Source organism: Xyrauchen texanus, chromosome 24, assembly GCF_025860055.1.
Source record: "Xyrauchen texanus isolate HMW12.3.18 chromosome 24, RBS_HiC_50CHRs, whole genome shotgun sequence".
NCBI lineage: Eukaryota > Metazoa > Chordata > Actinopteri > Cypriniformes > Catostomidae > Xyrauchen > Xyrauchen texanus.
In genome coordinates this window covers 10,304,717-10,321,003 of record NC_068299.1, presented here as the reverse complement: position 1 = coordinate 10,321,003, position 16,287 = coordinate 10,304,717, and the positions used below count along the sequence as shown (strand labels likewise).

At 36.6% G+C, this 16,287-nt stretch overlaps 1 pseudogene; it reads right to left on the bottom strand.

Moving 5' to 3' along the window:
* Positions 1–5,074: 5,074 nt before the first annotated feature.
* LOC127617497 (glycogen phosphorylase, liver form-like) lies at positions 5,075–16,279 on the bottom strand (annotated as a pseudogene).
* Positions 16,280–16,287: the final 8 nt, after the last annotated feature.

Below are 16,287 nucleotides of genomic sequence, written 5' to 3'. Positions count from 1 at the left end.
CATATAGTGCTGGAATTTAAGATCGGATTGATGTGGTCAAGTGTAAATGGAATCCACTTTTTCAATCTGATAGCAAATATGATCAGTAAAATCACATGAAGTGGCCAAGTGTAAATAGGCCCTTCGAGTGGGCAACACTTTCAAGCACATTAATTAGACAAAATATCATGTTTTACAACGTGATTTTTGTACAATTAGCTTTTGTAAGAAAAGTTGTCTCATGAAAAGACAGTGGCAGACACTCAAAAAGATGATAATAGAATAAAGCAGTTCTTTATTTATTGAAACAAGATCAGCACTGGGTAGCAGGTTGAACATCTGCGAAGACGAAAGCGATCATGCAGTAAATCCTAAACTGAATATGAACTTGAACTTCAAATTAAAAGGTTGCTTATCTTGTGGAGTCTGCTTGTAAACAAAGAATGTGTTTGAGGTGTAACAAACATGTGAAATCCATTCCTCTTCCATTAATGGTATGAAACAAGATCAGCGAGGGGTAGCAGGCAGCGACCCCTCCGTCCCCAGGCAGACGGCCGCGGCTGCTCCCCTGGCAGATGGCAGCGCAGAGTACTCCGCAACAGCGCATCCCTCCTCCATCCTGGGTTTTGGCACCAATGTAACAGGGTAAGGGATGGGAAAGGAGGAGGTAGGAACCGGCTAAACAATCAACATAAAGTTTAATGATAAAACTCAATATAAATGAAACAACAAACAAATGCAGACACTCTCTCTCTCTCTCTCTCTCTCTCTCTCTCTCTCTCTTGAACTGGTGCCTCAGGCTTGTCTTTATCCTCCTCCCAGCTGATAAGCCCAATCCAGGGCTCTCCATGTGTCCTCACGGCCCCGGCCCCATCCTCCTACTCGTAACACGGACGTAACAGTAATTTGGATCATGAAAAAACAAAACAGTATATAAATAAACAGCAATGGCGTTAATGTCAGAGTTGTTGTTGTGTTCATTTGATTGCTGTATTGCATTGTCAATGTGGTCTTGCGGTACACAACAATATCATATTAGCCGGATAGCTAGCTAGTGGCTACCGAGCCTCATTGCCGGTTTCCATGACAGCAGGGAAAGGTTGCTCCTATTCAGCTAATGATTCATTTAGCTAGTTGTTTGTATAACCAGAGATTATTTAGCAGAGATGGGCCACTTCTATTAAAATGAATGGGAGAAATTGGAAAGCTCAACCAAGGAGCTCTGAGCACCAAACTGTCAACGGATGTAGAAAATCCCGCCATACAATTAAAAGAGCCAATAACATTTTAGATACAATCAACTCTAGAATGCGTATGCACATTAGCTATACATGCTGGGAATTATAAAAATTTTTTTTTTAGCATAATATGAGGTAAATTATCACAATTTATGATACCGGTATTGTCAGATTTTATTGCTGATTTGAAAATGTTTCTTTGATCGTAATTTTGACCAACCATTTTTTTTAGATTTGGTTCTTTCTCCATTCAAGTAGATATGAGCTGCACCGTCATGACTGGAAATAGCCTTCCAAAAATGGCCGACAGTGGACATACTTGCTATAACTTTGGTATACAGTGGACTTTGGTATAACTTTGCCGAACTGCTTGCTTTTTTTGAAACACACACCTGATCCGATCATCTAGATGTAGAACACATCTTGATAAAACAAATCGAAAATTACTCAAAAGTTTATCATCAATATAAAAAAAAAAATTCTCCATATATCGATATTGTTTTACCACCCAGCCCTACTGTTGACCTTTCCAAACTGGAAAAAAGTGATTTGGTGGTGAAGTAAATATAGCAGAAAAGATTAAGTACTTTCTACACTGAATTTGAAACTTGAACTTGAAAATATTAAGTGAATTCTACACTTGTACTCAATTCAAACATGTGAAAATTAATGCGCTAGCTTATACGTAAATATTATTCATGACTGTTTATTATCTTTATAATGCATCATGTAGAAAACACTGTCATATTTATTCGCTAATATGAGTACATTTTATAGGTAAATAAAACAAAATTAAATTTCCCTTAACTTTTCATAGATCTTGTTCCCAGCATTCAACAGGCTTGAATAATTAATGCGCTTGCATGGTTTCACTGTTTGTAAGTTTATTTACACAATTTTTAAGGTTGACTTTGTTGTTACATTTGGTTAATTCTTGTTTTGTGAAGTCTGAAGTTAATTTTTTACATCGTGTTTTGTGCACCAAGTGTTGAGGCCTGCGTGCACTGACTAATATCTTATTACTATAGCCAGTCATGCAAGGTGGTAAGTATTGTCTAATAAACTTCATAGCATGAAAATGCTATACATGAATGTGATACATGAATAAACATGGTTATATAATATGTTTAATTTTAAAGTTTAAGTACATCGAACATTACATTAGTGAGTACAAGTTACAGTAATAACTGAAATGTTTTAAGTTTAATTTACTTTCTCACTTCAACATTATTTCAGGAAATGATGTTGATTCTACTTAATTTTATAACAATTAAAATGTACTTATAAAAACTGTGTGTAAAAACTTGCTAATAAATCTTGCTACACTGAAATAATTTTGAGTATGATATACTTAATTAAATATACTTAATTTTATAACACAATATTGATTGAATTGAGAGAGTAAATTTATCTTAAGCATTTCCATAACTTTTACTTACTAATCTAAATGTACATTGTATTATTATATATATTTGTGAGTTATGCAGTCAGTTGTGATTACAAGGATCTTTAAAAAGCATTTTTATTTGAACCAACTCTTTATTGAATCATTTAGACTCTTTGTAAAACATGGCTTGTAAGCACATTTTACTCTTATTCTCTTTATGTGCACAATATCTAGCTGCTAAAATATTTTTGAGGAGAGCCTAACAAGAAAAATGTATAAGCACTATAGAAATGTTTATGGATTTTAAAGATTATATTAATTTCCATGATTGTTTTTTGTAGGCTTGAAATATAATTTTTACTTTTCCTGACAAGTTTTTTCATGACCTTGGAAAACCTTTAATAATCTTAAAGCTTAATATGGAACATTGAAGTTGGAGATTTACACTACAATATCAGGAAGCTAAGACCCTTTCTCTCTGTGCATGCCACACAACTGCTCGTTCAGTCCCTTGTCATAACTAGACTGGACTACTGTAACGTTCTCATTGCAGGCCTCCCTGCATGTGCTATTAGACCTCTCCAAATGATCCAGAATGCAGCAGCACGTCTGGTCTTTAATGAACCTAAGAGAGCACATGTTACACCACTCTTTGTCTCTCTCCACTGGCTGCCGGTTCATGCACGTACTAAATTCAAGGCCCTGATGCTGGCATACAAAACAGTCACTGGGTCTGCTCCAGCATACCTAAAAACATTTATGCAGAGCTACGTTCCCACCAGAAGCCTGCGGTCGGCTAAGGAACGTCGCCTTGTCGTACCAAAACAAAGAGGCACCAAAACACTTTCCAGGACTTTCAGTTCAATCATACCACGGTTGTGGAAAGACCTTCCCAACTCAATCCGGGAAACTAACTCACTCTCTATCTTCAAAATGGCTAAAAACACATCTTTTCCAAAAGCACTTAACCAAAAACTAAAACTTAACTAAAAAAAATAAATAAAAAAATTATTATTTACATTTCTTGTTGCACTTTAATCTGTTTTGTATACTATTCTGATGGAAGTGAAACTTTGTAATATGGCACTTTTCGTACCACTGTCTCCTTAAGATGATTCACTGATGTTTTTCCTCTTTTGTAAGTCGCTTTGGATAAAAGCGTCTGCCAAATGAATAAATGTAAATGTAAATTTGGAAAGCACATATATACAAGCCTAAAGCATTATTTAAGACACACAATCCCTCTGCTCAGGAAGAGAAGAGATCTGCAGTCTAAATGCAGACCGGTGCACAGATGATTGTGAGGACAAACAAGCTAAAATCATACATAATCAAACACACAAACATACTGCTGCAGGTGTTTTTTGTCCAAAAATACTTGAGCACATCTTAAAGGCTTCCAAACATCCATAAGTGTGAGTGTGTATGCATGTATTATCATTCAGTGGATGGTGCACACATACATGCACAAAAAGGAAAAAGGAGGAGTTTAATGTCCATCTGCTTCTTGTCAATGTCATCATCACCAACCCTTTAGGAAGTCTGAGAGTGGCCAGGTGTCTCTCTATTCAAGGAGATCACACAAAGACCTAGAGTCACTCAGATAAATGAACAGGGCATTATTTGCTAACTGAAATGTCTTTTTTTCTCATTTCATGGGCATGTTATAGCAACATAAAAACTTCAAGTTCAGAAAACGGCAGACAACACATTTGAACACATTTTCCAGGACTTTTCCATTACTTTTTAAAGGTGTCATGAAATGAGCAATACAATTTTCCTTGATCTTTTGACAAGAGGTCATTGTACTTTAAAAACATACTGTTATTTTCAGAACTCAAAACTTCCTCCTCACTGCAAAAAGAGCATTTGTTGAAACCAAGCTGCCAAAATGTCTCGATCTCTACTTTGCCCACATTGTGATGTCCCACTGTGGTAAACATTTGCTTCTGACCATCTCAACAACACATCAACAACTACTTTCCCTTATCCAGGGTATATGCAGGAATCTTGAAGTTAATTTTAATACCTTTTCAAGACTTTTTCAAGAACTTCTCAATATTTTTTAATACCTCACCGCCACTTCAAGCTGTAACCATTTACATCAGTGATACTTATAACTTAACAGTTTTAGTTTGTGATAAAGACTATATACCACTCTGATACAAAAAAATCAAATAGGCTGGGATAGTAAATCAAAGCAAAGTTTATTAAAAAACAAAACAAAACTTTGCTCCACCCTCAACAACAATCATGCTGACATGTGCCTCAGTTCTTCTGATTTTGTTCCCAGCAGCTTCTCAGTTTGGACCAATTCGTTCTGTTTTTCTTTACTACGTCTTCTGAGGATGTTGGACTTCGTGATCAGTTGTGCCATTAATGTCCCAGATTTCCCCTCTGCCGTTTGAGTTCAGTGAATGGTGTTTCTCCGCTGTGTGGAGACACCACAACACCTCAGCACGCAGTGTTGCTATGCCGCCCAGAGCCACTCTGATGTCGGCTGCAGAAGATGAGGAAGCAGAGACAGCCCGGGTCGTAGCTGTAGCTTCAGGTGCGACTGCCGGTGGTGTAACGACGTTGGCACTAGTTGTGGTGGTGCAATGCGATTACCACAGAAGCTAGCGATGGAGAGCTGCCGCTCTCGGCGTCTAGCAGCGGCTTTGTGGCTAGCACAACACATGTGGGACTTTAACGAGTTAATGCCCATTGACACAATACTTCTTTTTTTCTTGCATAATGTACAATATGCCTCCCTGACATTCCCCTCGACTGGCTGCAGCCACTCTTTGAAGTCCGGCATTTCCATCCAGGACGCTGCAAATTTACACTTCTCCATTCTGTTCATGAGTTCACCAACCTTCTCTTAAAACATTTCGGTGCGTTGTAATACGCACTGGGAACGCCAGAGCGTACATTGTGCTTTTGAACTTCCGCCCGCCTGCCCGCTCTGGTGCTCTCAGAGGCAATTTACGAACACACCCACAATAGCCTAGTTTTTTATGTACCTGTTCGTTTTTTTAATAAAAATGACTAAATTCACACACTTTTACGATGTTTTTGGGACTCAAACTGTTGGACAGCTAATTCAGAAAAAATACTTTCAAAATGTAAGACTTTATAAAGCTGTGATAAGACTTTTTAATACTTTTTAAGGGTCTTAATTTTCCCAAAATTGATTTATCACCTTTTAATACTTTTTAAGACCCTGCGGATACCCTGTTATCACTTCTGTAGGCCTGCACAGCAGTGGTGAGCAGTAAGATGGCAAGAGCCAGTCATATCTGTGGGCGTTTACTGTCAAGTCTTAAAGGAGAAGCAGCACCAAAATAGAGCATTTTTGACAAACGGTCAGAATGAGGGTTGAAAATGATCACGCTTTACAAATATCATAAGTAACTTGTAATGACCCTTCTAAGACTTTTTAAATTAAGGCCTATGACTTTTCCAAGCCTAAAATTCACAATTTTGAAATTCCAGGATCATTCCAGATTTTCCATGACCATGGGATTCCAGTGTAAAAAAAACTAAAACAACAAACAAAAAAACAAACAATAAATGCAGTGCTTCAATACATTATAAAAAAATGGACCAGTCCCTGTGAGACTGCACAGCTCTCTACGGTCAACCTCTTGTTGTTCCAAACCAGTATAACCTTCTTCTGTGGAACACAAAAGGAGAGCAGTCACCACTCACTTTCTTTGTTTGGCAAAATTATAAAAACAAAATAAAAAAGAAAGAAAAAGAATGGTGTAAATATCTTATTGTTTTTCATAGTAAGAAAATCTTGTGAACAACATGAACCATGAGTTTGTTGAGTAAATGATGACAGAATTCAGGGCCGTAACCACAAATATACTGTACATTGAGGGGGACAATAATCACCCCCCCAATAATTGATATGCTTGTTGCTGTTCTGCTGCAGTTCATTATGCACCCTGCTTCATTTTCATTAAGTTGTTGCAGGAACAACATAATGGTTAAAAAAAAGGTTGTTTTGTGTGCTCAGTAGTCTAACACCATTCGTCAATTGTCATATGAGATAACCAATCAATTCGATGAAGTTGGGAGTTGCGGGACTCAAATTTAAAAAGGTGAGCGGGAACCTTTTGGATTATTCCAGCGGTGCGCATCATCAAGCAGTTCAGGTCAAGTGTGCTAGTGTCATGTAAGATCAAAGTATCTAACTAAACATGCAATATTTGCCCACTATTTAATGATTAAAATGTTATACAGACCGACAGTAATTTCCAAGGGTGCAAACTCCAGTTCACCATTTAGCTAAATTTGCTGTTTTTAATTGAAAATATGCCATATACACTATGTGATTCGTATGTCATTCATAATTTTGAATGTGAAAACATTAACGGAGCAGTTTTCAACATGTAAGGCTTAAGACAAAGAGCAAATGTGTGTATATTGTGAAGGAATTGAATGAATGTGGTTATCTGGTAAGTTTCTGAAGAATCTTTTTATAAAATTCACTTGATATTGTCGTAGAAAATGATCAATAGCACAAAGCAGAGCATTATCGCCCTCAGATTAAAACTAGAACATGGTAAGACCTGTGACTTGTGGCTTCAACTGAGTTTTTAGGTTGTGGCAAGGACAGTGTCATATATTTTTAATGCAAATATAATTAGGTAATAATTTAAAATCAATTTAAGATTTTCTAAATAATTTCTTTGTCTTTAATTATTTCTGAATTTTGTACAGCATCTCCGAGTCTTCTTTTAAAGGAGACCATTTTATTTTGAGCATGCGCCACCAGTTAAAGGAGTTGTGCAACAAAAATTTTTAAATGTACTTTTACTCACTCGTTTACTCACTCTTATGTCGTTCAAAACCCATGAGCTCTTACTTTTTCTTGGAACATAAAAATAGATATTTTAAGCAGCTCTATTCCATAGAATAACAGTTTATAGTGAGCAGGAGCTGTCGAGCTTCAAAAAAGGACAAATACTTTAAAGCACTATTAAAGGTTCAGTATAAAGACAATATTCAAAGCTTTCTGGGGCCACACAAAAGCTTTGTGTTGTATGGACTATTTTTATGGTATTTGGACCTAGACAGTAGTGCTCAATATGAACTGTTTTGAATGGAAAAGAGCAACATTTAGGTTTTCGAAGAAAAGAGTGTTAAGATTCTACTAGGGGGGAAAACACAATGAGAGACAACCTGATAGCAGTAAATAATTGTGTATTTTGTTTTTGCTAGCCAGCTGACAGTCATGTAATTTTACAGGTACATCAGTGATGAAAAGAAATTCTAAGTATATTTGTCTTTTCTTTGATACAGCACAAAAAAGAAAGAAAAGATGCCTAAAATAGCCAAATTGCTAGCAATGCAGACAGTGGTATTGGTGTATACTTTTGTGTGGGGGGAAATCATCACTTTAATATACATATTTGGCAGCTACAATTCACTACAGTGTATGCAGGGATACTAAACCTATGACTACATATGTCAACAGAATATAAAAAATAAATAAATTCAAGATAAAAATAAATACAAGAGGAATGCTCCTCAGAAATCAAAGTCCAGCAGTGAGACACACAGGGACAAAGAGAGACAATGAGACACACAGAGGGTCTGTGAGCAGATTGATCATCAGAGTTACATTTAAATGAACAGATGGTTTCGTTCAGAGGCAGACAGAAGACTCTTTCCATCACAGTTCATGGTGTTTAATGCGTTTGCCACCTAGTTTTCCCTCCTCCAATTCGCAACCATTATGAAACACGTCCACAACCTGTTGAAAACCCAAACTACTTCTCTCTTCACATGGCCACAGTTCTGAAGTATCAAATGATCTAGCTGGTTTAAACTGGTCAATCAGCTACAATCTTCCAAAAACCTGCTGGACCAGCTACCATCCAAAACATCTACCAGCTTAAGATGGATTTCCACCTTAAATTTTTTTGAAAAAGTGCCTGACACAAATTTGCTCTCTGAAACACTTGATTTTTCCAATCACAAATGATAACATCCAATCACAGTAAAACACAACCATAATTAAATATAAATGCTGGCGAATTCGCTAAACTTTTACAAGTGAAAATATGTGATTTACGAGTTATCTAAGTCAAACAGCTTTTGAACATACCCGGCAGTGTCACAGATGCGCTCGCGCTCTCTCTCCGTTATCCGACTCAGTCCATTAGTTTGATCCGGAGCTAGCGCTGAAACTGACCCGCTGTTTCTGTGTTTTTATCAAACACCGGCGTTGAAGCTATGAACGTGTTTCTTGCGGATTTGAGCGTTCGGGTCAGAGCGTTTAACTATTTGTTCAGTTATAACGGACCGGTCAGGGGGATTTTGAAAGGCCCTGCAGGAGGAAGAGGAGGAGACGAGCAGAAACAAAGAACGCAACAGCGCCCCCAGCAGGAGAGTGATGAAATCGCACACCTGTTGATGAGTTCTCAACTTGTCAAAGCATTGTAGAGTAATACTACAATTTATAGATAAGGTTTAATTCATAATTGAAATAAATAAATATATTAGATTATAAATCCAAATATCCTAGCCTTTTCTAAGTGTCCTCCTGCACACCTGGCCTTAGTCAAGTTATATTTTATTCTCTATTGTCAGTCTATTACAACATAAATATTTAACACTTAACACATATTGTATACACTATGGAGATGCTATTTCTATTCTATGCTCTATTTAAAGGAATATTCAGTGTTCAACACAAGTTAAGCTTAATCAACAGAATAATCACAAAATAATTTCAACTTTATCCCTCCTTTTATGTAACTTTTTCTGTTAAAAAGACTTTCTCCTACCCCAGCTGTATGTGCAATATACATAGCAGATGTAGAGACAACTATAAGTTTGCCATTCATACTGTAGGTTAATTTTCTTTTTGTTTTGAGTGACCCGCCTCAACAATTTTGCTCAACCAATGGTGTGAGTTGGGGGTGGGACTATCTCTTTGTTTGACACACAGGGCAGACAAAAAAAAAAAACAATACACAAATATGGGTTTCAGTGGGCCACTTACAATAGAAGTGAATGGGGTCAATCCGTAAATGTTAAAATGCTCACTGTTTCAAAGTATAGCCACAATAATATGCATCTTACAAATTTATAAATCGCTTACTAACCTTTTCTGTGTAAAGTTGTATCTAATTTTACAACTTTATTGACATAAAGCTGTACTGCCATAAACCCTAAAACCACCGTAAAAATAACAATTTAAACAACGTTACAGCTCAAATAATTCACAAGTTTAACAGAATAATTAATGTAAGTGCTTTTATAAAAAATAAAAACCGTTCAATTTCTGCCTTTAAACCCTCCACCAATTGGCCCCATTCACTTCCATTGTAAGTGCTTCACTGTAACCTCGATTGTTTAGTTTTTTTAAGAAGGAACAAGTTAAATACATTTTTGTAGTGATCAACATTATAACACAAAAGCTGTCGACTGAGCTTGTATTGAGCCCGCAATATTCCTTTCACTTTGTAATGTGTAAATTCTACTAACTCAAATGTACAGGCGAATAAGAGATTCCAAGTATGATTCTGATTCATCATGACATCTAAACTAAAGATGTGAAATCATGAAGGAGCATAGGCCAGATTGACTTCAATGTTCAATTAAAACATGGGATTTTTTCAAACTTTTTGCTAGTACAATGATAAGACAGAAAGATACCATTGGTCAAGCAAAAATATTAAAATAGTTTTGAAAGAAAAAAAGAGGCACTGAAGAACCTGGACTAAAATTTTAAATCTGAATGAGAGTTTCATAGAGATGAGAGAGTGCCTAGTGCCAGAATTTTGTATTGCTCAAGAGGTTGCTCTAAGGAAATGTAATGCTCTGTTATGTTTAATCTTTCAGCCATTCAGTTATATATAAACTTTTTGTCAGATGTTTCTACTCAATTTGTTTTAGGATAAATAAATATAAAAATATAAATAAATTAGAGACAACCGTTGAAGAATAAAGAGCTATAAAACTAATGTGGATGGCATAGCTCAGATAATTTGGTCTAGACTTTGTTGAGAAAAGTCTTGATCTCATAATTTAAATCCCTGACATTTTATTGCAGTCTTGGGTATCTTGCAAATGTGAGCAAAGTTTGAAATATTGTTGAGCTCTGTTCTGAAACTCTAGAGGTGGGGAGTCTTTAATCGTATTGCTCTCTATGTGAAACAAATTAGATATTAAAAAGATCTCCTTTTTTTTTTTTTTTGCAATGGGGTGTTACAATTTAGGAAAAAGTGTTGTGTAAGTTTTACCAATTATGATGGAACAGCATGTTGATGATGTCGTTGAACATTGGCTGTTTCTGTGAAAAATTGTCACTTTTATACTGATCTATGGCCATTTTCAGCTCCGTAAAACCCTCATAATACTGTAATGCATCATAGCTACACACATACACAAAGCTAATGGTTCATATCTTCAAACAAGCACGAAAATGGCATCAGATGAACACACCATGGGCCAAACAATCACTACCATCCATCTTTATTTATTGATTCTGTCTCTCTCAATTCCTAATCTTCTTTATCCATTTCTGCTACATCATCCACTCTCATGCTGAAGATGAAGAAGTTTTCTTGCATTCCTCTGCCATCTCCACATTGGAGTCAGCGCCCCGTTCAACATTAACTTCATGCTTCCTGTTCTGGACGCCTTCGTTCCTGCAGTTGAGATCTGCTCTGAAAGGTCAGTAGCTGGGATCACTGCACACCAAAAATAGATATCATACATTAATGCAATAAAACCCCAAATTACCCATAACTTGAAAAAACCATGCTGGGCCATCATGGAAATGTATACTGGTCTAAAGAAGGGATGGGCATTTCAAGACATTTTGTAGAGTCCACATTAAAAATGTGTAATCTGTTACTTAAAATGTAGAATTTAAGTTCAACCTTCAACCTCATGTGAAAAAATGTGCCGTATGCATAAACAAACATCTAGATAACAAAATACAAAATTTGTTGCACTCACACATTAAAGCACACATTTCAAGTCTTCTGAAGTGATACAATCACCTTAAATAAAGACAGAATTTTATTCCTCAAACAACATCATGCAAGCTTGTAACAGCAAGATTTAGATGATAGAAGCAGTTTCATTGCTGCCCATAGGAGGCAAAGGCACAAAGGAAAGTCAAATTGCAATGTTCGAGTAGTGTTTTAACTAGTCAAATAGTTCACCCAAAAATGAACATTTTCTTATCATTTACTCACCCTTTTGTCATCCACTATCATAAAAGTAATCCATAAGACTCTAGTGGTTAAATCAGCCTTCAGAAGCGATATGATAAGTGTGGGTGAGAAACAGACCAATATTTAAGTCCTTTTTTTACTATGAATTCCCCTACCTGCTCTGTCAATCTCCACTTTACTTTCACTTTCACATTCTTCTTCTAGTGTTTTTGTTGATTCACATTCTTCATGCATATCGCCAACTTCTGGGCAAGGAGAATAATTTCTGGCAAAAATAACCTAAATATTGATGTTTCTCACCCACACCTATCATATCCCCTCTGAAGATATGGATTAAAACACTAGAGTATGGCTTACTTTTACGATGCTTTTATGTGCTTTTTGGAGCATCAACATTTTGGAACCCATTCACATTGTTTGAACCACAGAGCTGATATGTTCTTCTAAAAATCATTATTTGTGTTCTGCAGAAAAAAAAGTCATACACATCTGGGATGGCATTAGGGTGAGTAAATGATGAGAGAATTTACATTTTTGGGTGAACTATTCCTTTAAAGCTGAACGAGTTCTCGATTAATCGATTACTCATGCACATCTCTTGTCTAAAGCTTGTCTTTTCAGCAAGGTATTTGTTAGTGTGTGTTTTACCTTTCTCTGCCAGTGACACCCTGTATTTCTCCAGGTAAATTACCTTCAGTTTACAGGCAATCACAGGATTGTTATTGACGATATCAGCGATATCAGTATCAATGTACAATCAGCCGTTTGTTATCACAAAATATATTCCGACAGGGTGATCAGGAAGGAGTTTATTTTGCAATACCAACTGGCTGACTGTACATTATCCTGCTTATTACACGGCAACTACAATACAGATTTGCATTAAAATTATGTTATTACGTAAGAACAAATAAACTGGTAAACAGCAGAAATCCTGTTTTATGGGTGTTTATTCTGTGAAGTTGACCATCTGATTCCTCATTATCCAGCCTATTAAAAGACTACTTGCCAAATAAATAAATAAATGGACATGAAACATTGATTTGTGTTGAAAATGTTTTATTCGCTAACTTGTAGAGATCGCACAGTGATCTGAGAAGCAGGAAAGAGGTTGCAATACCCAGATGCACGGTCTGATATATGTATGTGCTGTTGTTACTCTGCGATATCAGACCGCTAGATGGCACCATTGACACATTTGAATTGAGTATTCCAGAGAGCCGTGTAATAATTATCAGTGATGGGCAGTAGCTTCGCTACAAATAGTGAAGCTAATAGCTTAACTACATTTCGGAGTAGTTAGATGGTAGCTTCGCTAGTTTTTAAATCAAGTAGCTTTTCAGTAGCAAAGTTATATTTTTGACTAGGTAGCAGTGTAGCATTGAGAACAGCTACTCCACTATATCATGCCTTGTACTCTGTGTTTACTATCGCCAGTTCTGCATCAAAACTAAAGATGTCCAATCACAAATTAATCCTTGAATCATTTGGCGCACGCTCTCACTTGCCAATAAGCTCACAGAATATTTTATAACAAGGAAAATAAAGATAACGGTGGTTGCATTGGATCTACAATCAATGGAAACAAAACTTGCAAATGCGTCCTTTCATTTACCAGTGAAGAAGGTCTTTATAAAGCAGCTTGTAAATTACTTCTGCAGGTAAATACATTTTCCAACCAAAAGAGTATTAAAACACGTATTAGCCTAAACAAAAACACATAAAATATACCTTGGCATTACCATATTTTTTGGCCATTACCTGGAAACTCTATGTTAATACAATGGTAGGCTTTATGAATAAGTTAATCATAAAGCGAATTACGATGGTATTTTTGTATTATCTTGAAGCACCATGTAAATACAATAGTATATGAATATGGTAATCATATATTAATATACCATGGTAGTAACATGGTACTCTTTGAAGTACTTAGAAACACCATGCAAATACAGAACGGTACATAAATATGGTAACTGGATATCAAAGTACCATGGTATTACCATCTGATACCATCAGAAATAACATTGTTACTGCCCAGATGTGTTCTCTCTCACTCTATAGTATACTGTATGTACACAGAGTTTTTATACAGGATTGTGCAAATGAAATTATGTTTAAATTGGTATGGGTTTGTAGAGGTAGTGGTCTAAATCTGAAAAATAAAATGTAAAAATCTAGATTTTTAATATTGAACATGTGTTTGTAGAAGTAGTAGTATAAATATAAATAATAAAATGTAAAATTAGTGACTTCAAATGCTGAACACATGGGTTTGTATAAGTAGCATGTCTAACTATGAATTTACATGTTTGTCGAAAACTGGATAATTTCACTTTACCAGCCCACTACCTTTTTGAACACTTGCCTTCTGTCCGACACGACAGAGCACTGAGCACCAGAACCGTCAGGTACAAGAACAGTTTTTTTCCCTCAGGCTATCCATCTCATGAATAGTTAAAAACTATACTATAATTATGTGCAATACACTGCCTAGTCAATTATAATATTTAACATATCCTACCTCTTCTGCATTTCATTCTCTTGCACTGTATATAACAGATTTGTATTTGAACCTACTATATTTTTGTCTTATTGTGTATTTCTATACATACTTATATTTCTATTATGTATTAGAAGTGTGGTTATGTTCAGGTTTGAAGAGGAGATCGTGCAAAAAAAATAAAAATAAAATAAAAATAAGGGAATTCTGGGAGAATACACCCTATGGGAGTGGTGCTCATGCTGCTCTGTCCATTGAGCCGTATCCATCTACAAAGCAATACAGGTGCATTAGTCGAGGGTTTGCCTCTGCCTGTGTATTTGACGCTGCTAAACCAGATATTTAATATGAGTCACTAGACTTCAAAATCAGATGAAGTGCAGTACAAATGCGAACCAGCCGATATAGTCCAAGTCTAGATAAATGTTTTAATGCAAAGAGGAACTCGACGACAGATTTAATTATTATGACTGATAAATGCCCCCATTTGTAACCTAATCCCCCCCTCTCTACTATACTATATATTGCTCTATACGCCTTCTGGCATCCTTTGAACGTCCGCTGGGGAGATGGTATCGCCCCCGTTGAGAATCCCTACCCTATGGTTTTTCCCTTGGAAAAAAAGATTTAACAGTAACTTACAGTATGTCATGGTTAAAATCCTGCTCTGTCTGTATTAATTGTCTGGTTCTTTTCTTTTGCAAAACTCTGAAGGACACACAGAGAAGATTTCTAAACTGCACAATGTACAGGCACAGAGCAGTCATTATTAGAGCAGCACATGAATGAGACAGAATGAGTGTTTGTGAGAGAAACAGGGACCTGCTAATCTTCCCAGGCCTCCACTGCTCAATCTGGAATCTTCCTCCATCTCTTCCAGATCCTCCATATCCAGCCCCAACTACTAAGAGGGAGAAAGAGAGTTGTATCTAACATACTGGCAGATGGATGGATGGACTCTAACCTGGTAGACATTTTGAGTCTTGGAAATCACAATTAAAAATGTCTGATATTTAAGGTTTACTATAACCATGGGACCCTGTTAATAATCCTGAATAATTGGAGATACTTTATTTGCACCCATAAAAGTCTGGTATGTTTTCACCTGACTTTGACAACTAAAACCTGCAGCAGTGAAACGAACAGTAAAATTTTAAGTTTTAGTTATGTATGTATTTAGTAATGTAAATAATAATCATTAGAATTAGCAAAATTGGATTTGTGAGTTGTGGTGGTGTAGTGGTCTAAACCACATAACTGGTAATCAGAAGGACGCTGGTTCGATCCCCACAGCCACCACCATTGTGTCCTTGAGCAAGACACTTAACTCCAGGTTGCTCCAGGTGGATTGTCCCTGTAATAAGTGCACTGTAAGTCGCTTTGGATAAAAGCGTCTGCCAAATGCATAAACGTAATGTAAATGGATAGCAGTTAATTACGTTTCAGACTTCCGTGCGCAGACACAGTGACTGTTCCTCATGAAACCGATATTTTTAGAGCTCCTTGTATGAAACTGTTTACTTTTTGCTTGTAAGTTCTCCAACCGAACCCAGTCCTGTGACAATGTTTTGGACTCACCTTCGGACGACGTATACTTGTCTGTCTCGAGCGTGAAGTGCAGGTGCAAAAGCCCTTCTTTAGCTCTGCAACCAGGGGTGAAAATTTCATAAAAATGTTGGGGGGGACAATAAACATAACAATTCTCAAGAGCAATTTTTGAAGGGGACACCAAGGTTTTTTTTGTTGTTGCCCCGTTTGCATTTGTATCATTTTATTTATTAAACAATTATTTTAAGAATATATCATTATATTATTTACAATACACATATTTTAATGATATTTTAGGGGGGGACAACCCTCAGATGGGGGGGGGGGGTCCTGACCCCCCCGCGATTAACGCCTAGGTCTGCTACATTCTCCACACCGACGAACCCCTGATGCTGATCTGCTTGCGCTTCTCCTGGTTCGTTAGAGGGGTCGCCATCCTGAAGA